The 25957-nt window shown below is 39.4% G+C and overlaps 1 protein-coding gene across 3 annotated transcripts in view; it reads left to right on the forward strand.

Moving 5' to 3' along the window:
• The first annotated feature begins 1328 nt into the window (after window positions 1–1328).
• hs3st1l1 (heparan sulfate (glucosamine) 3-O-sulfotransferase 1-like1) overlaps window positions 1329–25957 on the forward strand; it is a 31283-nt gene continuing 6654 nt past the window's right edge. Inside the window, exons 1-2 of one of the 3 annotated variants that reach the window (XM_058064777.2) lie at window positions 1329–1601; window positions 14691–14781. The gene's annotated coding sequence lies outside the window, so the exon portion shown is untranslated. Of the gene's footprint in view, window positions 1602–14527; window positions 14782–25957 lie in introns of those variants that run through there. The other 2 variants (XM_058064778.2, XM_078794371.1) reach the window with 2 other exon arrangements.

Here is a 25957-nt window from a genome sequence, read left to right on the forward strand (position 1 = left end):
TCCTTGGTGAGCCGTTGCTGCCCTCATAATTACAGCAGCATACGACACGCCGGAGCGTATTCATGCTCCGTAACCTGTGCTCCTGCCGCATGGGTCTTTAAAACCAGGGAGGGGCTATTTCTATTATGACCATTAGTATGACATCGAGTATTACAGTATTTTTTTTCTGTTGACACAAATGCCTGTCATGCATCAGATTCCAATTGAGTGCATCCCATAATCAGTTCCCAGTTCCACATGTCCAAAAGGAGTAGGAAGAAGCAAAGCTTATTAAATCCTACCCCTCCATCTGGTACTTTTACAATCAGTAACCGTTACATTTGTTCACTTCCTGCTTTCATAATATAGTTTAAGTTGTTTTTTGTTTTTTTTTTAATTTTTGCTTGTCCTATTACTTCTACGCTGATGTATTACTGCAATTCCCTGACTTTGTGGATTATTTCCAGTTTTATTTAGATTCATTTAAATCATGATTCAGCATTAATTAGGCATTATGCATGAATTAAATGACATTTTTTTTTAATTACACACACAAATCTAATGGCAAATGGGTTTGACTTTTGGATTGTATTGGGTATTTGGATTATAAAAAAGTGGCAGTTATCATTAAGAACCTGCTAGTGTGCAATCGTAATAAATACATTCATTCATTCATTTTCTACCACTTATCTTCACGAGCGTCATGGGGGTGCTGGAGCCTATCCCATTAAATGACAATTTTTTTTTATTACACACACAAATCCAGTTGCATATGGGTTTGACATTTGGATTATATTGGGTATTTGGATTTTCTTTCCATAATAAAAATTGGCAGTTATCATTAAGAACCTGCTGGTGTGCAAGCGTAATAAATACATTCATTCATTCATTTTCTCCCGCTTATCCTCACAAGGGTCGCGAGGGTGCTGGAGCCTATCCCACCCTGGACTGGTGGCCAGCCAATCACAGGGCACATATAGACAAACAACCATTCACACTCATATAATAAATACATGTATGTCTATTTTCATAGACATTTGTTCTCCTTTTTCAATTTTTGCTATTAATTTTTTTTTCTAATTTGATTCTATTTTTTGTTCATTGTATTTCTGTTGTTCACTGGTAGGCCCCTCGACTGCACTTTGGACACCCCTGTATTGGATATTACAACCATATCAATCTTGGAGATGTTACATGAGGAATTAATGCGACGTTGAAGTAGTTATGGGAGTGCAAGTGAGAAGAGCAACCTTGACCCGATCATCTGACGGCATATGGCTCCTCCTCGCCTCCCCTCCTCTCTCTCTCTCTCTTGTTCCACGCGTGTCTGTGCACCAGAGGCGGCGGTTCTCCTCTTGTGATGAAACAACACCTCCATTGCTCCTCCGCGTCTGCTTTTTAAATCAATCAGTGATGCGAGGAGGTGAGCGGGAGGAGTAACGGAACGTTTTATTTCATTGTGTGTTTGGCTGTGATTTTTTTTTTTTTTTTTACGCGGTGGACCTGCTGTGCGCAAAAGTCTTTTTTTTTTTCCACGTTTCGGCATCATTTTTATCCACCCCACGATGAGTGGATCCTGAAAGCGAGAAGAAGCCAAGAGGTGCGCTGACATCCTCAACGAGGTAACTACTTTCTCCTCCGCACATTTCCTCTGCTGTCTGTGGAATAAAGCCCACCCGTGGGTCTCTCTGAAATGTTCGTGTACGTTCAAATCCCAGGGTATATTCTGTTCGTTTTACAAGTTTTTTTTTAATGAATACAGCCAATCACCCCTCCACCCGCTTTACAATTTACATTTAAATTCAAATGATAATAAGTATTGATCAAACTAATTAAAAAGCCACATCCAGTAAATAAGCTCTATAGGTAGTAGGTAGTTTAGTATGGAGGTAGTTTAGTATGGAGGTAGTTTAGTATGGAGGTAGTTTAGTATGGAGGTAGTTTAGTATGGAGGTAGTTTAGTATGGAGGTAGTTTAGTATGGAGGTAGTTTAGTATGGAGGTAGTTTAGTATGGAGGTAGTTTAGTATGGAGGTAGTTCAGGTAGTTATGTAGTGTAGTGTTTCACATTGCAGGCAAAGCAAAGCGCCATTGACCCAATGTTGTACATCCCTCAGCATCCGTCTGATGTTAGTCCTAACTTTTGAAATTGCCACAGCCACTTGTTAGTGTCACGGGAGTCAAATTGTCGTAATTCAGCTTTAATTGTAATTTATAGGAGCAGGTGAGAAATTGTGCAGCTAACGGAGAAGTTGGACAATTTCTCAAAAGCATCAAAGAAGCTGTTTAACTGGCGCGGTTGTCTGGTGTCATTTCATGGAAGTATATATTTTTAAATTTGAGTTGATTTTAATGTCATGTGTAGTCCGAGGCAGCTTTAACGTTCCTGAAGGTGGAACGTGTTCCGGCAGTAATTTTGCAAGATGATCCGGCTTTCCCTTGAATAGCTGAAATGTCTGATTGAATGTCTAATGAAACATAACTCGCGGAACCTGTAAGGTGAAACCCAATATCTTCTAGGATACCGGTCAACCTCAGATTTAATCGGAAGAGAAATAGAATGTTCCAGAGTCAAACTATCAGCAAGCAGTTTTAATTAAAGGACTTTAATATTTAATGGAAAACAATGAAGATGTGATATGCGTCACATTGCAGCTGTACCTAACACATCTTTTTATATTTATATTGTCTATGAAATGTAAAACCAATGGTGGTTTTAGCTATATTGGCTACATGGGCAATTACCCAGGGGTACATTCTCATGGGGGTAAGAAAAAAAAATCATGTATATGGGCGCCCTCTACAGGCGGTAGCATGAATTAGTCAATGGGAACGAGGTGCTGCCTAGCATGGTTCCATCCAGGGCGTCAATCAAACCAGAGCCACCACTGTGTAAAACATGAAAACAACAACTGCAGTGTGTCCATGCTGTGTTTTTGTTGCGCTATCGCTAAACGACCTCCACTATAAGCAAAGGCTGGATACAGGCTTCCACAGTGGTGCACACAAACCAGGTTGAGGGTGTGAGCTGCGGCGGGAAGCCTCTTGTGAGGATTAGACAGTAAATGCATGACGAAAGAAACACGTCATTGCTTTCTCTTTCAAAGCGCGCTGCGTGGGAATTCGGAGCGAAGTCACCATGCATAAAAATGAAAAAAAAGGCTTTATAGCTAAATAGGCTACATGGGAAATTACCCAGGGGGACATTCTAATGGGGACGCTTTGAGGCGTAAGAAAAAAAATAATCATATATATGGTCAGCGCTTACTTCCAATGTGTGTCTGATGGGCGCCCTCTACAGACGGTAGTATGAATTAGTCCATGGGAACGAAGTGTTGCCTAGCATGGTTCCATCCAGGGCGTCAATCAAACCAGAGCCACCACTGTGTAAAACATGAAAACAACAATTGCAGTGTGTCCATGCTGTGTTTTTGTTGCGCTATCGCTAAACGACCTCCACTATAAGCAAAGGCTGGATACAGGCTTCCACAGTGGTGCACACAAACCAGGTTGAGGGTGTGAGCTGCGGCGCGAAGCCTCTTGTGACGATTACACAGTAGATGTAGTAAATGAAACAAACACGTCATTGCGTTCTCTTTCAAAGCATGCTGCGTAGGAATTCGGAGCGGCGTCACCATGCATACAAATGAAAAAAAAAAGGCTTTTTAGCGCATGAGTTGGATAGTACGTCACAGAGAGAACTAGTTAGCTACAAGTGCATCTTGTGTAGCTGAGACATCACTTCGTATGGTCTTATTTCTGCAAAGTGAACACGAATGAAAGCGTTGAAAAACGTACTCACACCTTAAATGCTTCACTGTACAGCCCTTACACACAAACACACTATAGATCGGTGATGCCTGGGCGCTGCAGTCAGTTAGTCTGTTTAGAAAACAGAAAACAGAACCACGGGTCCTGCGGTTTATTGTCCCATGCAGGGCGAATCGAACCGTGTAACGTAACATTACATCCCTTTATCTGCACGCTTGTCCTCACGACATAACCCAGCAAGAACCAAAAGTTGGAGCGAGCACACCGTAATCAGTTAATGAGTCATTAGCACAGTCATTCACAGCGAGAAAGGAATGAAGAAACAACAAAACGTGTCTTGTCTCCAACAAAGCCTGTCATAAACGCACACATACCGAGTAGGACGACCCGCAAAACACTGGATGACGTCTATCGCCGTCCTTTGTTTACCGTCTCACTGTCATGCTGGAATGATGTCCCCTTATTCATGTCACTGACATCGCAATCGCTTCCTTCGCCTACGCGTCCCACAGCAGCGAGTCAAGCCACTTCTTCCTAAAATCGTATCATGCAAACTGAACTCAACTGTATACTGTGTGACAGAAACCCGGATTAAGTATTTATGAGCTGTTTTTTAAAGACGGCAGCGGTCTGGTTAGATGCCTGGATTAAGATTGAAGACTTGGGTGGATGAAGGCTACATATACTCCACAACGTGAGACCTGAGTTGTATGCGTGGTAAGAATGGAGAGAAGTGATGTGATGGGAGAATCTGTCTCCCATGAGTGATTTCCTGTATTATTTGATGGACTTGATCCAGTTGGCTCCACTTCAGCAAAGATTGGGCCAAGAGGGAGAAAGAAAACAAAACAACATTTTCTCTTCTAATCAAGAGCAATTGAAAATAACAAGAGGGTGGAATTAATATTTGATGAAGCTTTGTTTGTTCAATCACAGAATGAACACTATTAGCTGAGGCATACATGCTTAATGCAAATTAATTCTTCAGGTTTTCCCACTTTGTGTTTTGTTGGTTATTCATGGAAAAGGAAAAGGATTTAGGATAAAAATCTTCTGTATGATTCAATTTCAAGCCTTTTACAATTCAGATTTTTTGCTCCTACGTGGCCTGTATTTGATTTTTTTTCAGTACAATGTTGATTTTGAAAATGTGACCAAGGCCTGGATATTCTGTAAATCTGATATTTTTGGGGATGCTGCTACAGATTGCATATATCCAACCTTCCACCAGATGTAGGCCAAAGTTGGGGGGGAATCGAACCTCGGCTGTGTAATGCGCGCTAACAACTCGGCCACACAAATGCATTATGGAGAAGAAATTAAAATGTTTTTTTTAAATTTTAAACTCATATTGGTACTTGTACTTATTTCTTGGGTGTTAAGTTGCTGCATGCTGATTTCAGTGTTCTTTGGAAGATAACACAGAAGTCAGATTGTTGTATTGAGTAATGACAGGCGCTGACAAGCTTGTCAGTTTTCTCATAGGTCCTGGTTGACTCTTGTCAAATAAAGAGCTGCCTGGTCCTCACCGACTTGTGTATGCCGCAATATGTCTATACGTAGGAGTCTATATGATGACTCATGAATTTTCCAAATGTTTTTTTTAATAGCTTCTAACTAGGGGTGGGTGATATTTTTTATGTACCAAAATATCGATATAGTTTCTTCCCATGTTGGCTTAAGGTTTGTAGCTTTTTCTATAAGACTCTAAATTGTAATTATATATTGTTTTATATCGTAATATTGTGATACATCCCAAAAATATAGTGATATATGCTAAGGTCCATATTGCCCAACCCTACTTCTAACATATATAATTTCCTCACAATATTTCGACGTTATTCTTGTAAAAAGTATTACAATATTTTAATTCTCTGAATATTACAACTTTATTCCTGTGATATGTTGACAGTGTTCTCCTAAAATTGCTGCTCTTTTCTTGTATTTTTGTTGTTCTGATTTGATTTTCTTTTTAGTTTAATTGTAGTTTTTATAATATGCTGAAGACCATTAAAAAAACAACTATAAGCCCAAATTGCGCCCGGGACACACTTTGGACACCCCTTACTTATTGTTTATATTTAATGTAATAAAGTTATAGATGGTTGAGTTTTAGTAGTATGATCCTTTGCCATCACCACAACTGGGTCAAAGAACAGAAAAGGGGGAAAAAAAACAACATAATAATGTGGGTCAAATGCACAAATGTGTGAGTGTGTGTGTGTGTGGGGGGGGGGTGGCACGAGCATTAAAATAGAATGGTAAATAAATTGTATGAACAAAGAGATGGGGGATGAATAATGTTTGTACAAAAATTTGTACCTAATCTTTTAGTTCTGAAGAAAGTCCGTGCTTTTTATTCATGAACGTTATTTTGAGTCCACATTATTTGAGTCCTGTTTTCTCATGTTTTTTTATTGCAACTTGTCTGCCAGTTTGTGATGTGCAAGGCAGTTCTAGGGCCCCGGGCTCATACAGCAATGTGCATATTTTTGTACAATAACCTGGTGAGATCATGTTGGTCTGAAAACCCAATCAGTTTATTGCACTTGTTCATATGTGACACATGTCAGATATGATGAACTGTACAAGTGTGATTATGCAATGTTCCTTCGTGTAGCTTGTGACCATGACCACACAGACTCAAGATTGATGCAGTTTGACTCAAGATTGATCCATTGTTAGTATTACTGACACCAACATAGTATCACTGTGATGTTCTTTTAGTAGGACCAAAAATGATTTATACTCAGGTATACCTTGAAAAAACACAACAAATGTCATTTATTGGACTTCCACAAATCATAGTTGCGATCTTACCAAGCATATTTTTGTCTGTTTTACAGTATATTCTTGTGTTAGAAGCAGATTTGTGATTTTGAGGCTTTATATTTTGGTGACCTGCCTCACAAGGACAAGGTACCCATACTCCCCTGGCTGCTTGTTAAACACAAGACGTTTGCTGTCATGCGCCGGATGATTGACTTTGATCAGAGCTAATTATAGCTCTGTTTGTCTCAAAGCTGCAGGATTTATTTCATTAGGCTTTCAGCCTACAGCTGGATGTGCATACGATTGAGACACTGAGCTGCAGCTGTAGATTAAGGATATTTCCAACTACATTCAAGTACAATCAGCCGTTTTCATGATACCGTGCTGCGGGAAGATTTTGGTGTGTTTCGTGTACGTTGTTTTCCCATCTTTCCCTCACCCAACTGATGGCTGATCTCATTGAATGTCAGCCTTGTGGGGGGAAATTAGAGGATTAGCAACAACTGCACACTTACTCCCTCTGTATCTTCCAGACTCCCAAATCCAGTGCAAGCCATTGTTATTTTAAGTAGCTTGGCAATTGGCTGTGGAGGCTGGCTTCGATTGTTCCTCAGAGTGGAAGAAAGCTTGCGTTTTGGAAGTACCGCTCCTCCTATTTATGCTTGATCATGATGTGAAACTGCAGCTGAGGAAAGCCAACTGCCAGGACCTGTCTCTCCAATACTTCATACATAATAAATAAGTCACTGTAAGTTACAGTACAGCAGTATAACTAGGCTAATGCCCAGATTTGCATATTTGTGCAGAATTCCATAATTCATGAGAGTGCAGCAGGCAGGAATCGGTGCTAAGACCTTGGTCCATATGCTGCGCATCAGTTCCATCTACTATGTGCACCGACAGGACCGCGTAAAGAACGGTATTGAGACTGTCAAAGAATCTTCCAAGTTCGACATTCACATTTCACATTCAGCTTTTTTCTGGCTTGGTTTATTACCTTTATGAAACTAGAAAAGCACTTTCCACTCCACTTCCACACCTGTCGATGCCACTCCGTCCATCTGCTGATCGAGGTTGGTCAGTACCCAACTTGGCCCCAATGAATGCGAACAGGAGCAACTAAATGTGAAAATAACTTTTTCTATCACCTGCTGTTATGATCCGTTATACAGAGTGAGGCGGCGTGTGTTTTTAATTGAGCTCCCGCAGAGCGAAATGGCAAAACATAAACACAAACTACAATATAACTCAGGAAGAAAGGTGCTATCGGTGAGGCTAACAAATAAACTCACCACGGGAGGTGGGAACAAGAAAGTGAACAACTGAAACCACAAAACAGGAGCAGATTAATTACATGCAACGGGGTGCCGTGACAAACAGGTAAAAAAAAACAAAGTAAACATGGGACACCGTGTTGTCGCCACACATGAGTTGCGCCAAAACACAGGAAGAAAAGAAAGTAAGATTTTTGAAGAAATACATCCATTTTTTTCAAAAACATATTAAGTAATAAGTTCTGTTGTTCTGTGGCTGAGTAGCACCTATGATTAGTCAGAAATATTACATTTAAGAAAACTTTAAGAAAACAAAATTAATCATTTTCAAGCATAACAAGCTAAATAGCTAAATGACCTAAAATACAAACATAAGCCATTCGGACAACTCATTCAAAGATGCTGAGGTGACATGTGGTACCCTATACTGTAGTACAAAACAGTAATAGTAGTAATACTTCATGAAAATACATTAGCACCAGACTTGATTGACTAAGGAAAGGCTTTCATCGCAGGTTGTTATGATCTCAAAACACAATAATCCCAAATAAAACATGAGCTACTGTTGCGGTCGTCACCCATGGCAAGCTGAAGCTCGACTAGGAACACCTAACGTCACTTCCTGTCCGCCACTTACTCAGAACGTTTCCTATATTGATAATGTGAGTGTAAAAATGGGCGTTATTTTGCGTAAATTCACAAGAACGTGATGATGCAAGGAGATGACCTTCTAATAAATATATTTCATGGACCAGTTTTCCATTAATATGGTTAAAAAATGATCGTTTATTCATTGATATCGTTACCCACCTCCCTGAAGCTGCTTTTTATTCGTCCCAGTCATGTCATATTTGGCAGATTAACGGTGGCCGTCTCTCGAGGGGGGGATCATGACCCCGTCACAAGGAGAGAGATTTGTTTTGATTCAGATGCTCCTGCTTGGTCAGGCTGTGTTCTAGTTCAGACTCTGTGGGCGTATACAGTTTTGTGGAGTCAAGGAAAGCACATGATATGATGTTTGCAGAGATATAAGTTGGTGAGATGATTTTTCTTGTGGTGCCATGAGGAGTGTTGAACTAAAGGATTTTGCTTGGACTCTGTACTGAAATGGTTTTAAGAATATTCTGGATTGATGGTCTAATTTTGTATACGGGTAGCTTTAGGATGGACGGCATATGGAGAGGCGTTCCTCATTGAATAAAGATCAATAGTTTGTCTGCCTCTTCAAGAATAACCCAGAGATTACAGAAACAGGTTCACCTGATAGAACCTGTGATGGAGTGAAGCTGCAAAATGTGAAGCGCAAAGTGGTGAGGGATTACTGCATATACGTATATACAGTATATACTTTGGCTACTTTGATTTCAACACAAGGTGAAAGTGTTGAGTGTGAACCTTGATAACCTATGATATTATCTCCAAAGGCAGAATATTGGCAATCTGTACCAGAATTTAGTAGTACATAGTAGAGCAAATAGCAAGTACTTCGAAAACTCTCATCAACTCTGAAATGTGTGAAGGAGATGTATGGAGGAGTCTCCAGCTTGAAGTAGCCAAGCTGTGTTCATGACGTAGCATTAGCAGTCTCCAGAGGAGACAATGCAAGGAGCTCTCCCTGGTGCTGAAAGTCATTCTTTGTATTGGTGGAGGTTTTGGCCTAGTAGTGCAACACCACCCACTTCAAATTTGCACTTTTCTACTACCAAAATCCAATAGAACACATGAATAGATAATAGAACACATGAATAGAATAATAGAACACATGAATAGAATAATAGAACACACAAATAGAATAATAGAACACATGAAGCATATGTCTGTGCTTAGTCTTATATCTGGTAACAATCTGATGCAGGGGTAATGTTCCACAAAAACACCGTTCTCTTCAATGTCTGAGTATTGCAAGAGACTACTCCGGAACAAATGGGGCAGCTACTATGAAAAAAATATTTTTTAACTACAACTATTCTGTAGGAAAGTATTAATAATTCAATGGATTTCATCAATAAATAAATATAAGAAGCCATTCTGATTAATACATGATGAAACATTGTTGCTTGTTTATCAGTTTATTTCTTTCAAGGCAATTTAAAAGCATATTAAAGTATGTTATAAAGCATATTGTGATATTGTATAGCCATTGATGGTCATTGGTCCGATTCCAATTAGACCATCTGTCACACAGGAAAAAGAACCAATGTTTTTGTGCATTATTATGGAAGTGTACGGTAATATAATTAGCACAGACAGTTGGTACATTGTTGGAGAAAAAAAAGGGGGAAGCTAATGTTTTATCCATTTCTCTTTTTAGATTAGACGTTTTATTCTCTCTCTATTCAAAACTAATTTGCATACATACGCTAGTCTCTTAATCATATTGTTTAGTGGTTCTACAAATCCACAGTGTGCATGAAGCGGCTGTTCAACATGTTTATGCTTATCTTTATCATGTCCTGTCAGTTGTGATTATTATGAGCTCTGGTAATTTTTCAGAGAGATTATTTTTTGTAACTGTTTTGTTTTAAGGCCTGTTCATAATATCTTATTAATTATGGATTATCCATCATTTTCTATGCCACTTATCCTCAGTAGGTTCATGGGCGTATGCTGGAGTCTATCCCAACTGACTTGGGCGAGAGGCAGATGACATTGCAGGGCACATATAGACATTTATTTTTCATGTATTTTTTGTGTGCATTCAATCCATAAAAGTACGAGCACAGCAAATGCACAGCAGCATTATTGGCACAATTGGCACAACCGTGTGCAGCTTTTAGGCACCTTTGGAACAAATATGCTGTTAAGTGCCTTGCTGAAAGGTGGGATGACACGAGAGACAGTTGGACGCCCACTTTTACTGACGACTGACTCGAAGGAACCCTTTTACAAGACACATTTGACTCCAAAGTACAGTATAAACGCATTGTGTGGAGTTTGCATGTTCTCCCCGTGCATGCATGGGTTTTCTCCGGGTACTCCGGTTTCCTCCCACATTCCAAAAACTATGCTAGCTTCATTGGCTAGTCCAAATTTTCCATAGGTATGAATGTGGGTGGGAATGGTTGTTTGTCTATATGTGCCCTGGGATTGGCTCCAGCACCCCCGCGACCCTCGTGAGGATATTCGGAAGAAAATAAATGAATGAATGAATGTTGCCATCTTTTCACAGCGATGTATTTACTGTCGAGGGCGGAGAGTGGCGACTGTGGCAAACATTATCTTTGACATGTGGCCACATATGCAATAAAAAGGCTATAAAAACCCTTTACGCTCATTAAGAAGCCGATTTAAAACAATAAAGGAAAAGCAACTCCGGAGTAATTTACACATAACATTCTGTGTCATGTCTTAAAGCTCAAGTCCATGAACTGCAATTTTTCTATTTCATCTCTAAATGTTTATTCATCCTGACACATCGCTCAAATCTTTGCGATAATCACTGTAAACATTCTCGTTTGTTTACCTGAGCGTTATTACCCCAATGATGTCACTTCCTGGGAGAGTTAGTTAGTCACGGCAGGTACTATGAAGTATGATTTTGTAGTTTTCCGTTCGCTTTCAAAAATCAAACAACCTAGTACATAATTACAAATGCACTATGAGGTTAGATTTGTAGCAACTGTCCAGTGTGGGATTTATATCTAAATATATACGTAAAAACAGGTCAAAAAGAGGCAGATCATTAATGCACATAATGGGACACACCTATTCTGCCTACAAAGCCTGCATTAAAAACACCCCCAATAATGTTTTATGGTTTTATGTCCATGCTGTAACCACGCTAATGTTACCTAGCATGACATTGATAATTTTTTTTTAAGTGTCTAGCAATGTTAACATGCTAATATTAACACGCTAATACCAAGTATGATAGTGGTTTATATATATATAATATAATATATGTGTGTGTGTCTACCCATGAGAATAGCTAAAAATGCTAGTATGCTAATGTTAGCATGCTGGCAATGTTAACATGCTAACATTAGCATGTAGCATCTAGTATGATAGCGAGATAAATGTCCTGAAAAAGTTTTGGATTTGGACTTTAGTAGTTAGAACTATTCAGAACAAAAGCATTTTGCATTACCCCGATGATGTCACTTCCTGGGAGAGTTAGTTCGTCACGGCAGGTGCTATGAAGTATGATTTTGTAGTTTCCCGTTCGCTTTCAAAAATAAAACAACCTAGTACATAATTACAAATGCACTATGAGGTTAGATTTGTAGCAACTGTCCAGTGTGGGATTTATATCTAAATATATAAAAACAGGTCAAAAAGAGGCAGATCATTAATGCACATAATGGGACACACCTATTCCGCCTACAAAGCCTGCATTAAAAACACCCCCAATAATGTTTTATGGTTTTATGTCCATGCTGTAACCACGCTAATGTTACCTAGCATGACATTGATAATTTTTTTTTTAAGTGTCTAGCAATGTTAACATGCTAATATTAACACGCTAATACCAAGTATGATAGTGGTTTATATATATATAATATAATATATGTGTGTGTGTCTACCCATGAGAATAGCTAAAAATGCTAGTATGCTAATGTTAGCATGCTGGCAATGTTAACATGCTGACATTAGCATGTAGCATCTAGTATGATAGTGGGATAAATGTCCTAAAAAAGTTTTGGATTTGGACTTTAGTAGTTAGAACTATTCAGAACAAAAGCATTTTGCATTACACCGATGATGTCACTTCCTGGGAGAGTTAGTTCGTCACGGCAGGTGCTATGAAGTATGATTTTGTGGATATACCGTTCGCTTTCAAAAATCAAACAATCTGGTACATAATTACAAACAATATGTAGCATGTTAACAATCAAAGAAGTAAAATAAGACAACTGACAGAACAGAAATGGCCACACCGTCACTGAATGTAAACATGGCAAAACAAGTGTGTTCTTTTAAAAATATGAAGAACAGCAAAAGATCTGAGATGCTACATTTTCTTTCCATATCCATTTTTCAACATTACACTTGGTGTCCGGCCAAAAATCCCAATCCCAGGATTAGGCCAATCTCGTCTCGTTTGTACATACTTACATATATACTATATATAAGAAGGTGACATCATGCCTCAAGATACAGTATGTTTATGTGAACTGTCAGATGGCACTTATACAGGTCTGTGATTTAATTCAGGACACACATTTTCTTCCCAGTTGGAGTTAAATTACTTATTAAATGTCTGATTGCTCCTTAATAAACCAATCCAAACAATGACAAGCACTAATTTCCACAAGTAATTTGAGCCATCACGCTGCCGCTGACATTTTTTGCAGGGACAGAACAGAAAATAAATAATCGGTTGAGAGTCATTATGAGATGATTTTTTCGCCTTTTTTTTTTTTTTTCCTTCATTATCCAGCCACGCGCCAGATGGAAAACACTGTCCCATTTGCTTTCTGAGCCGCAGTCTTCGCTGAGCTTCATAATGTGTTTCTCCTTTGTGTGGCAAAGACAAGCAAGCAATTTTCAATATACATGCAGGATTATAAAGGTTAATCATCAATTTAAAGCTCATCTTTATCAAATACTGATGGAGCCCTGATGGTTGCTGGAGAAGGATCAAATTAAGCACAGCCAAAAACAAGCCTCGCTATAAGGATTATCTTTTGGACTTCTTGGGAAGTGTTGTACAATTACGTACATTTAGTGTAGATTCTGCCAGTCTCTACTGAGATTAGGGTCGGACTAACATTCCGATTACACCATTTTGATGCTTAATCCACCGATCTGAACCGGGCATCCAGGCAATACTTCCAGGCTGCTGGAGGCTCAGTTTTCCACTGAACTTCCCCGCCTCCCTTGGAGCTTCTCTAGGCATGCACAAAGCGGAACATCTCATCATGATGTCTGGGCTCCACACACCATTTCCGGGCTGCATGAAGACCAATCTCACATTAGATGAGGCAGAACCAGGAAGAACATCTTGCTGCTCCAGCCGGGCTCCACGCACCATTCCTGGGCTCTTCCCACTTCCCACAAGGAGCCTCACTGGGCGTGCTCCAGGCGGAACACCTTGCCCTTCTTGCTGGGCTCCAGGCACCATTTCCAGGCTGCATGAAGCACAGTTCCTTGCTCGACATCCCCACCTCCCACGGAGCCTTGCTGGGCGTGCTCCAGATGGAACGCCTTGCTGCTCTGGCCAGCCGCCAGGCACCATTCCCAAGCTGCCGGAGGCTCCTTTTTTTCCCTCCCACCCTCCACCCGTCCCCACCATCCATGGAGCTTCTCTGGAGCCCAAATCTGTCTGTCTGTATATCTATATCTACCAGCCAAGCAATTCCCTGGTAGCAGTCCATTCTAGTTCCCTATTAGACCCCTGATGCTTGCTTCACAAACTTCACTAATTAAGAATTCTTTTCAGCAAATTCGCCTGTAAAACGCCTCGAGCTGCAAGAACGTTGGGGTGATAAAGGGAGTTATTGGACCCGCGACCTCCTGTGCCTCTTATATGTCATAAAGACTTTGCTTGGTTTTACAACCACAGAGACAGCAGAATGAGCAGCAAGACAAAGCGGAATCGTGGAGGACTGATGAACAGCGTTATTCCGAGAAGTCTTTATACTTTTAAGTTGGGTTGAAAGGAGCAATAGCTGGAATTGGCTCCAGGAAATGGATGGATGGATGTCATGGTGACACAAAATAAGCAACTAAACAGGATGGGTAAAAGGATACTGCACCCTTGTTATCCTTGTAGGGGATGTAATAATAGCTTATGGGTTTAGCACCAGGCCTGCACGTATGATTCTCTGTTATGAACCCTAGTGAAATGACACAATGTTTTATTCCCTCTGTCTCCTCAACCTGATTCTGTCACACAGCGAGGATGGCAGATGTTCAGATATTGTCATTACATTGGTTTTTTTTTCCCCACCAGACATTGGAAGTGGATGGTGGGATTACTTTGAGACCTGCCAGAGGTATGCTTGCCAGAAAAAACAAGATAAAGTAACACAGTGCCAATACAGGTGGGTTGTTTTCCTCAAAAGAGATTTACTGTTTAGTAAAACTCCTCCCCAGGCAGGGAGGGAAAGATTCGGGTGAGCTGTTATTTATCTCGGCCCAAAATGTTGGACTTTTCCTTGCACAACATCAGAAGCAAGAACGTGTGCACAGAATGTGGAGACACTGTTGGTGCATTTTACAACTGGGGAACAAAAGCCCTTTTCCATTGGCCGCACCCTGATGCTAGCCACCATCGACAAAATGTACTATGAGGTTAGATTTGTAGCAGCTGGCCAGTGTGGGATTTATATATAAAGATATAAAAACAGGTAAAAAAAAAACGAGGCAGATGATTAATGCACATAATTGGACACACCTATTCCGTCTACAAAGCCCGCATTAAAAACACCTCCAATAATGTTTTATGGTTTTTTGTCCGTGCTGTAACTATGCTAATGTTACGTAGCATCACATTGATACATTTTTATAAATGTGTCTAATGCTAATATTAACACGCTAATACCAAGTATGATAGTGGTTTATATATATATATAAAATATGTGTGTGTGTCTACCCATGAGAATAGCTAAAAATGCTAGTATGCTAATGTTAGCATGCTGGCAATGTTAACATGCTAACCTAATCTAGTATGATAGCGGGATAAATGTCTTGAAAAAGTTGTGAATTTTCACTTTGGAATGGCTTAAATCCGTTTGAGAAATGTGGAAGTAGTTAGAACTATTCAGAACAAAAGCATTTTGCATTCCAAAAAATGGGAATGAAAGAAAAGTGGGAATTTTTGGTATGTGGAAAATGTCATGCATGTCCTTAATTAGTTAAATGCTTTGATGCTATAACGGTCTAAATTGTTTGTGAAATGTGGCAGTAGCTTGAACTCATTTAATGTTCTGGAAGAAAACATGTGTGAATTTTTGTGCTATGGCTATTAGCATGAATGCACTTGGCGGAGATAACAGTGTCAGTGTAGTTCGGTTATTATGCAGGTCATATTATGTAAATGATGGATTGTCAGCAGTTTTGAGAATTTGTTTTCAGAAAAGGCGTGTCCCATTATGTGTTTTCTTCAGTGCCTCATTTTACCTGTTTTTATATCTTTAGAATGCACAGAAAAGAGACTTATGTGTTCCCTAAGGATCGTGGATGGTTGGCAATTTTTTTTTTAAATGTAATTTTCCATCAAGATTGCCAAACCAGGTGACATAAACCACTACTGGTCGCTCACTGATTGAGCAGATATGTCTTCAACGTTTTGAAACCTACTTACCACATTTCATTTAACCACAGACGTTAACTTGCCCACCAAATGTTGGTAGGAGACTTTATCTTTCAATTTATCAGATACTATAGGTCTTTGTAACGCTTAAGGAAATTGGTTGTAAAGCTATTCCATTAAATCGTAATCTATATTCACACTAACATGCAATCTCATTTATAAATGACAAACTTTTTTTAGGTTTTACTTAACGAGTGTCATCACATATAAATGGCGCCATTTCTTGCAAAGTCTCACACTGCACGGCATGGCACCCGACTTTTTGTCATCACTCTCAGTTCGCCAGAAAGCCTCGTTTGCCATTGAAGACGGCCACATCCCAAACGTGCATGTTTGTGACATTTTTTCTTCAATATTTGAAGGTCAGTTAAGATGACTAAAATCATCTCTATTCGCTAAATGTTGCAATACAAGAGATATTTTAAAGTGGTTTATGACTTTCTTCAAAGTCAAAGATTTATGTGTTTTTGCAGAGAGTATGTAAACCTCTGGTTTCAACTGTATGTGTTTTATAGTCTTGTTTATGCAAGCATATTTTTGGTAAAAGCGGAATGCCACAGTTCCGGTGTGGCTGTGCACCGCAGCCTTCCTCCCAACAGTAAACACTTACTGAGGCTTTTGATCGCAGAGTAAATATTAAACGAAATGGGACAAAATGGTGCGTAGCATTGCTGGGAGTACTTACTGTTTCTTGGTGTACAGTTTTTGCACATGTTTAGAGCTCACATAGTAGTCTGTTAATGTTCTGTATTATACATAGGTAGTGTATCGTCTATTTTTATCCATCTATTGTGTGTAGTTCTTTTGACAACAGGAGTAGGAATTTTGATTGCTAATATGGAATACCTCACACGGGAACGCTACAGGGGCCTTTTGTGTCGGTTGTGCTGTACATGCTTAACTAAAATTGAATTGAAACTCAAGAAAAGGATGAATAACAACATACTAGGTGCTCTAATTTACTGAATTTACTGCTCTGATAATGGACATGGCACTTGTGAAGAATTCCTCGGCACAGAGGATGGGGCTCTAAGAAATGGAGATACAGATTGTTATCATAGATAAACACTTTCCGAAGATCTTATTTGCGCTGCCAGGAGGAAATTGCAAGTTACTCAAAGTCAAGCATGAAGATAAGTGATTTCTTTTCCCCTTATGGAGCCTAAATGCTTTTAAATTCTCCCATTTACGTACTTTATCTAAGCATCATTTGTGTTGCTGCTTTAAGGCCAAATGCTGTATGTTGGCCTGCTTCCCCTTTTTCCCTATTAATAACCAGCATAATCAGCATGCTAACAACATGCTACTAGGCTAAGCTCATAGTTTGGTTGGGACCAAGTTATGTTCAGGCTTTCAGATAAAAATGGGCGATGAAAGTGACAATGTTTTGCTGTTGAACTACTTCGGAAATGGAGTTACCCTTTATTGAGAAGCTACAAGGTTTCAAAACATTTGAAATTTGATAATATTATGATGGATTTTCAGCCACTAGATATGCTCCCTTTTTGAGGCAGTAATCACAAAAAAATGCAATATGAAATATTAGTAATTAGTCCATGTTAGGCCAATGTCACAAGAGTCTGCGTGAGTACTCTCTCTAATTGTCTTCTTATATTATAATACATAATATTTGCTGGAGGAATAAACACACAAGGGCATCAATCAACTGCAATCAACTGCTTTATTATGAAAAGGAAGCAATGAAAAAAGTTGACACAAAACAAGTTTCTCACACATGCATTTAAAAATACATAAATATGAAAATATAGCATTGTGACAAATATAAGTTGTTGCTGCAATGTATTTATTTTGTAAATGGATTGTTAATATGTCAAAGTTGTGCAATGGTGAGCGTTAGAGTGAAAATAAATACATGATAAATGGATAGTATAATAATTGGTTTTAAATTGTGTGATTCACTGGCATGCCAGTCATAATCTTTTGGAAACTCCTCATATCGTCCATAATAATTACATACCCTTTTTTTGTAAAATACACCAACCAGGATTTTTGAATGGAAGTCGAATAATATGCCCTCAAACACCCGCTTTCACATGAACACATAAAGCCGAAAACCGGACTTGACAAAGTAAGTTCATAACCAAAGTACTGTTTAATTTTGTTTATGAAATATAACTTTATTGAGTTTCATCTTGAGCGCAAATCCTGGCTTGGTTGAGCCAGATTCCCAGAATTCCTCCCCACACACACAGCGTGTTCCATCTTGTTTATTTACCAAACCCTGATACCCTGCTGCTGCAACCGACTTCGAACTGACTGTATGGTACTTTTACGCCGATGGATGCGCAGGCAGAGAAGGAGTTCGAACTTGAACACACCATTATGTGGTTACTCGCAGCGCACTGTTGGATCGCATCGGCGCCTGGCAGCCCACAGCACATATTTGTGATGGCAGGAAAATACTGGCAGATCGCAGACGCGATCCTTCCAGTGGGATGTTTTTGTGCCAGAGCGAGAAAGGCTTTCCAAGTTGTGTAGAAATGAACACAACAGCTGTAGTTACAGAAAATAAACAAGATATCGAACTCGGCCTGTTCTGATGAGTGTCAATACAACGGTATCATTTGACAAAATGCTGCGTAGCATTGCTGGGATTACTTACTGTTTCCCAGAGTGCTTTGCTGTTGTAAATGTTGCACATTGTTAGAGCTCACATAGTAGTCTGTTAATGTTCTGTATTATACATATGTAGTGTATTGTCTATTTTTATCCATATATTGTGTGTTGTTCTTTTGACAACAGGAGTAGGAATTGTGTTTGACGTGCCGACGCTCATGTAGCTAATATGGAATAGCTCACACGGGAACGCTACACTTGACTACTGGGGCCTTTTGTGTCGATTCTGCTGTACATACGTAACTAAAATTGAATTGAAACTACTCTGATAATGGACCCCAATTTGACCCCCGCGTCCCCTTCACTCCTCGGACTCCAACCTCCTGGCACCTCCCTGTAAGACCGAGCTCCGAACCTGGGGAGACAGAGCCTTCTCCATCGCTGCCCCCACCCTCTGGAATTTTTTGCCCCATTCACTCCGTGTTTGCCTAGACCAGGGGTCAGCAACCTGCGGCTCCAGAGCCGCATCTGGCTCTTCAGACTCTTTATTGTGGCTCCCTTTGCGATGCTTGAATATTTTTAACACCCGAGTGGGGAAAATGCACGTCTTTTGTAATGAGTTTTAAAAAATCCAACTTTGTCTGAGACCATGAATGCATCCTGAGTGAGTTCTGACTGCTATCCAGTTCAGTACATGAAGAAAAACAAGTAATACTTACCTACAAATCTAAAAAATAAATTCGAGATAATTTAAAAACAGCGGCATGGGAACTTGTTTTTACGTTTACAGTAGTTTACACATACATTTATGTAAGTTTATCTCCAAAACTAGCAAGAGTACTCCAACTCGTCTTTTCTTATCTGAACTACTTTGATACCCCCAAATTCCCTCCAATGTTGTTTTAAACATACTATATGTTTTGCGGCTCCAGGCTATTTTTCTTCAGTGGGCATTGGGTAAAATGGCTCTTTTCATAGTAAAGGTTGCCGACCCCTGGCCTAGACTTTCCCACCTTCGAAAAACGAGCCAAAACCCACCTGTCGTTTTTAATGTCTGGCTTTTTATACCTGACTGCTGTGCCCCGCTTTTAGCCTTGGTTTTAGCTCTGAATGAATGTATGGATGTTGTATTTTTTTAATAAAAAACATTTTTTTTTTTTACTCAACTCTATTTTTTTTCACTGTAAAGCATCTTTGAGTATTTTGAAAACCCCTATACAAATAAAATGTATTATTATTATTGTTATTATAATACATCCGGCCTTCTCAATGATAATTATCAGTGTTTCCCATTGGACAATAATCAATTTGTAGAGGTGGGTTCCGGGTGGCATGGGTGTCAAGATGAAGTCCACTCGGTCATCTCTGTGGGGAGTTTGCATGTTCTTTCCGGTTTTCTCCAGGTACTCCGATTTCCTCCCACATTCCAAAAACATGCTAGGTTAATTAGCCACTCCAAATTGTAGGTATGAATGTGAGTGTGAATGGTTGTTTGTCTATATGTGCCCTGCGATTGGCTGGCCACCAGTCCAGGGTGTACCCCACCTCTCGCACCTAGACAGCTGGGATAGACTCCAGCATGCCTGTGACCCTCATGAGGATAAGCGGTACAGAAAATTATTATTATTATTATTATTATATTACTGCAATGTGCAAATGGCCGACGGGCCACACTTTGGCAACCCATTGTTTACATGTTTCACCAGGAAGAGGAAGTGTTAGGAAACACGTCAACAGGTTTCTCCAAGCTCCGTCTCCTTAGATGACTCACACTTGCGTAGGTGTTCTACACGCTTCCACACTTCATCTTCCACAGCGGTGATAAGGGACTCTCCCCGGGCTGTTTTTCACTTTTAATGCATATTGCTTGGAAATTTGTAGCGGAGTTATAATACATACCACCAACAAGTTGTGCCAAAATGAATTTGTTAATGTATGGGAAACATTGATATTGATGATTGATATTTTAGTATGAATGTAACAATGTCTTTCACTGTGGACCTGTGAGTGGCCAAAAGAGTAAAGGACAAACAAAAATGAGTATTGTGTTGTTGTGCAATTGTATCTATGTCGTGACTAATGAGAGTACACCGCAGCGCTAGTTGTCTAAGTGAAATATGTATCGCGTGCTTTGCCCAGAGGTATAGTGTGCAGGCACGCCGCTCACATCTAAGATGAATCTGTGATGTTTATGACCTCATAGGTTGTTGTGTTTAATTAAATAAACAACATCTTTTCTATGTTTTGCACTTCACTCATCAGCATTTTAATATCTTTGTCAGACTCAGCAGGCCGCCATGCCGTTTTTCCCCCGTTAAACATGCATCGGCGTCAGCTTCATCAAAGATTGAGTACTCTTACAGTTCATTTCAAGATACCCTGTTTTTTATTTGATGAAGTAATTCATGCATAATGTATGTATATGCTGTGCAGTTTTCAGGATGCATGTGAGAACGGGGAACAACATTAGCTTTCCCAAGGCTTAGAGTCATGAATAGAGAATAACGTTAGCGCACATTTTATTTTGGCTAAGTCATTTCATTCAACAATGCAATTAAGTTCAAAAGCATTTTGCCATCAATAAAGGTGTCCTGGAAGGATTTTGATAAGAAACTGGTGGCATATTGGCTTAGTGGATTAGTGTGGCATCACCACAGCATTGTAAATATATATTGTGGCATCACTCGGTGCTATGGGGAATGGCAAACACAACTATGTTAATGATAAACATGTGACGAGCATCCATCCATCCATCCATTTTCTGTACCGCATGTCCTCCGCGGGCATGCTGGAGCCTATCCCAGCTGTCTTCAGGCGAGGTACACCCTGGACTGGTGGCCAGCCAATCACAGGGCACATATAGACAAGCATTCATACCTATGGACAATTTGGATACAGCATGTATCCGCACACTCCACACACAGATGAGGGGGGAATCGAACCCCGGCTGTGTGGAATGCACGCTAACCCCTCGGCCACACAAATGCATTATGGAGAAGAAAATAAAATGGTTGCTTTTTTTTATTTATTTTAAACTCATATTGGTACTTGTACTTATTTATTGGATGTTAAGTTGCTGCATGCTGATTTCAGTGTTCTTTGGAAGATAACACAGTGAGTCAGACTGTTGTATTGAGTAATGACAGGGTACACCCTGGACTGGTGGCCAGCCAATCACAGGGCACAAATAGACAAACAACCATTCACTATGGACAATTTGGTGTCACCTATTCCTATTATTGGGAGGAAACCAGAGTACAAAAAAAATGCTGCAAGGTATGCTGGGAAGCCAGAAGTACTTGCAGTGATTCTGCAATATATATTTACATTTTAGATTTTTTTTGTAAAATACTAGTCTCGATTATTTTTATTATAACAGAATTCTTTGTATAAAGTCCCGGGAAGAGGATTCTGTTCCAACCAGCATCACCGAATGAAGTGAAAATCATAGGCGCTTTATCAGAAGTGGCAAGCTGAATGAGGATCACCAGGCCACTCGCTGATTGAATACCTTCCCTGAGTGTTGTTGTTTCTGACCGACATTGGAACGCATCTCCGAGTGAGCCCGCGTCCCGGGAATTGCTTGCTTTCAGGGTTGATGAGCAAGTTAGCCTCTTTTATCAGCATAAATGCCTGTAGGGAATCCACACAATGTCAGATGATGCCTGAAGAACATCTCAGAGCGTTGAAAAAAGGCATGTTCAGGTAACATAGTAGTAACATGGACAAACGTGATGATGGGATGTTGTGGCTAGGTTGCTACGTCCTGTCGTTTGTGTCAACCATGAATAACTACCATCCAGGATAGTGTGTATCTGTTTAAGCGTGATATGTTTAAGAGCCACAGGCTTTTATGACTATAGTCTACAGGAAGTTCTCTTCGTGTACAGCTTACATTGTGCAAAGAGACCGGTAATTGGAAGTGACAGCATTCCAAGTGAAACCACTTTGCAGGGGAAACATAGAGCTGAAAAGGCTGCTATACTGCAAAGGTTCAATTCAGCATATAGAAGATCACAGATAAAACACTATTATTAGTGGCTGGGGCCTGTCTGTGTGTGTGGGTTTCACTCTGCAAATAAATGACTTAACATCTGCATCTCAAGATCGTAATGAAGGCCATATTGTCATAAACGTTTGCCCATTGCGAAAAAATGATATTCAGCTTTACCGTGGCAGTGTCATTTATTCTTTAAAAAAACAAAAATGTGTTTTCTCACTGTGACAACTTAAAAAGACTTCATAGAATCAACATTAGACAATTTTTTTTATTGTGGTATTGTTTTTCAATCAAGGTTGAAATTGCATACAAGAGTGGTTCTTCAAACATCTGGAGAAGATAAAAAATAAAAACAAAAAATCGCATACCCTCTCCTCCTACATCATTAAGGTACTCATGTTGACAAAACAAGTTGGAAAAAAAAAAAATAACAAATATAAAAATATAAAAAATATGAGTGAAATAAACATTAATTAATGATTAACAGCTATCATGTCATAAGTGACATGACATTAATGATTAACAAACGCCGCCCAGCAAATTTTGGCCGTTATGTTGAGGTTTTGTTTGCAGTAAAAATGAAAGATTCACAATAATAATCATCCATCCATCCATTTTTGTCTGGTGCTTATGTGTCCTTACAGTAACATTACTGACATCTAGTGACCAATGTGGAACACTACATAACATCACAACATTTGAATGTGTCTTCTGAATGTCTTATATTTGTATTTTAGTTCATTTAACCATTTTAATGCTTGAAAATGTTTAATTAGGTGAAAAATACTTGCAATTTGCTGAAATTTGCATATATTTTGGCTAGTAGGAGGCCATATTCGATTCATCCTTTTGACGTCCAGTCACACAAACCGTCTTGATGCACTGTGCTAAACACGGTCTGACTGATTCTGTTTAATAAAGTGAATTGGACAACAGAAAAGATGTGCTTTGTGGGATTTTCCTCACTAGCCTGGTGATTGAAAGTGGCAATTTGTTTCAATGTAAATGGACCACCAAGTGCCTTTAATAGCAGCAAATAGATGGGTAACACACACTTATTACTCCTTCACTGTATAGCGGCCATTGTGGCAAAGCTGTAATTGTGGAAAGAGCTCAAAGTGTTGCTTGAAAAGGTCGAACATTCTAATAGAAAATGCCCATTTGCGCTTTCCACACATGATTGCGTTAGCTGGGATTTTTGCATTTAAATAGGATACATGTGTATTTGACATTTTGTACATAAGGAATATGATTTTTAAAAAAGGGCAGACTTGATTATGTGACATATCTGCACACAGTCAAAGTTGTGCAAAAATGCATAATGAAGCAGGAATGTCACGTTGCACGTTTAAATGTACATCCTCTATGTCTCAATGAAAAGCCATGGCTTATGTGGGGGTGTCGTTCTGTGTGGGTGGGAAAATATGCTGCCTTTCGTTTAGAGTGCACTAAACATATCATTTAGGATTTGTTTTTCTAATGCGTGCAAACAAATGTGAAATATAACAGAGGCATACGGATGTGTACGTATTCCAAATATCTACACACAAAATGTAACAATAATCAATCATTTTAACTAGCCGTCATTTAAACATAACCAAATCCAGCACTTTCTAATCAAGCCTGATTGTTGTGATAATTATTTTGCGCTAACACTCCTAATGGGTGCACATTAAAGAAACAAGGCTGCGCTGTAAAATACCCGCTGTTTGCCACACTTCATGGCAGGAGGTCTAGTGGAATATCAATGAGGGTTTGTTCTGAAGATGTATAGAGGCGGCTGTTTGGGTTAATTAGAAGGAACCCGCTCCCCCGTGGCGCCGTAAACCTACAGAGCCTTCTTCTGAGTCTGCTGAGATATAATGAATAGTGCACATCTGAAGATTGCCCTTTTTAGTCAGCCTTTTTGCTCTGGTGACAACTTTTGGAAGCCTCGATAAAAGTGAGTAAGGAGAGCTCTGCTGAATTAGACTCATCAACCTGAGCGGCAGAGCGGAATTAGTTAGATTTGTGGGCCTGGTATTTGGAATTTCATTAACAAAAAAAACATAAAACAAAAGAAAAACGAGCATTTTTGAGAACTGCATTTCACTGATAAATACAGTAAAGTCTCGTTATATCGATATTCTCGGGAGTCGGAAAAAATACCGATATAACCGGACTATCCATATATCCGATCCTGCGCCGAACTGCATTAAAAGTGGGCGGATCTTTGATATGGCATGTAATTTTCTCCTTGAGTTCATGGATTGCGTATCTAGCATGCTTTTGTACTACAATACATTTTGTACTACAGTAAATAAAAATAAACTTACGCTGTAGCGATTACCGGTTACCGGGACATAATTCACCCCGGAACTATCGATAGGGAAGGTGTTGCCACCCGGAGGGGTAGGCGCGAGGGACGGGTGTTTTCCGCTGTGTGTGCTGCACTCTGGTGGTGGAAGTGTGAAAAATAAAGTTGACTGGAAGCAGCCGTTGGCCGTGTTCTTTTTTGGTATTGAAATCCTTAAGCAAAGATTGATTTAAGCTGCTTTTGTATCGATATAAGCAGACCAAATTGGCTGGCGGGAGATGAAAAGGGCATCGTAGTAACCGGATTATCATAATAACCGGGTATCGTACTAACGGAACTAATTATATCATAAAAGACTAGAAATTTGCCAGGAAATGAAAATAGTATCGTAATAAGTAGTAATTCATTATAACCGATATCGATATAACGAGACTTTACTGTATACTGTATTTGGTCAACAGTATACAGTTATCCTTCGCTATATTGTGGCTCAAAAATCAAGTTTTTTCCAAAATAACCAAATAATTATTTATATGTTGTTGTCTCCCAGTGAGGTATTCATATGTCTTTTATGGTAATGGTAATGGTAATGGTTTAATTTCATTTGAACATGCATCAGATTCCAATTGAATGCATCCCATAATCAGTTCCCAGTTCCACATGTCCAAAAGGAGTAGGAAGAAGCAAAGCTTATTAAATCCTACCCCTCCATCTGGTACTTTTACAATCACTAACTGTTACATTTGTTCACTTCCTGCTTTCCATAATACAGTTTAAGGTTGTTTTTTTTAAATTAATTAATTTTTTTAATAATGTACCTCGTACCGAAGTACGAGGTGATATGACCATACAATGACATTGTTGTGCATTGTTTGAGTTACTTACTCAATCCATTCCATAGTTTGATTCCACATACTGAAATGCTATGGCTAGCATAACGTAGTCCTAGCATAGAAGTGTTTCAAATGTACTTCTTCCCTGAGATCATATTTCTCCTCTCTTGTAGAGAAGTATTGGATGACATTTTTAGCT

The sequence above is a fragment of the Doryrhamphus excisus genome, linkage group LG10 (genome assembly GCF_037039965.1).
Source record: "Doryrhamphus excisus strain RoL-2023G ecotype Guam linkage group LG10, RoL_Dexc_Guam_v1.1, whole genome shotgun sequence".
Lineage (NCBI taxonomy): Eukaryota > Metazoa > Chordata > Actinopteri > Syngnathiformes > Syngnathidae > Doryrhamphus > Doryrhamphus excisus.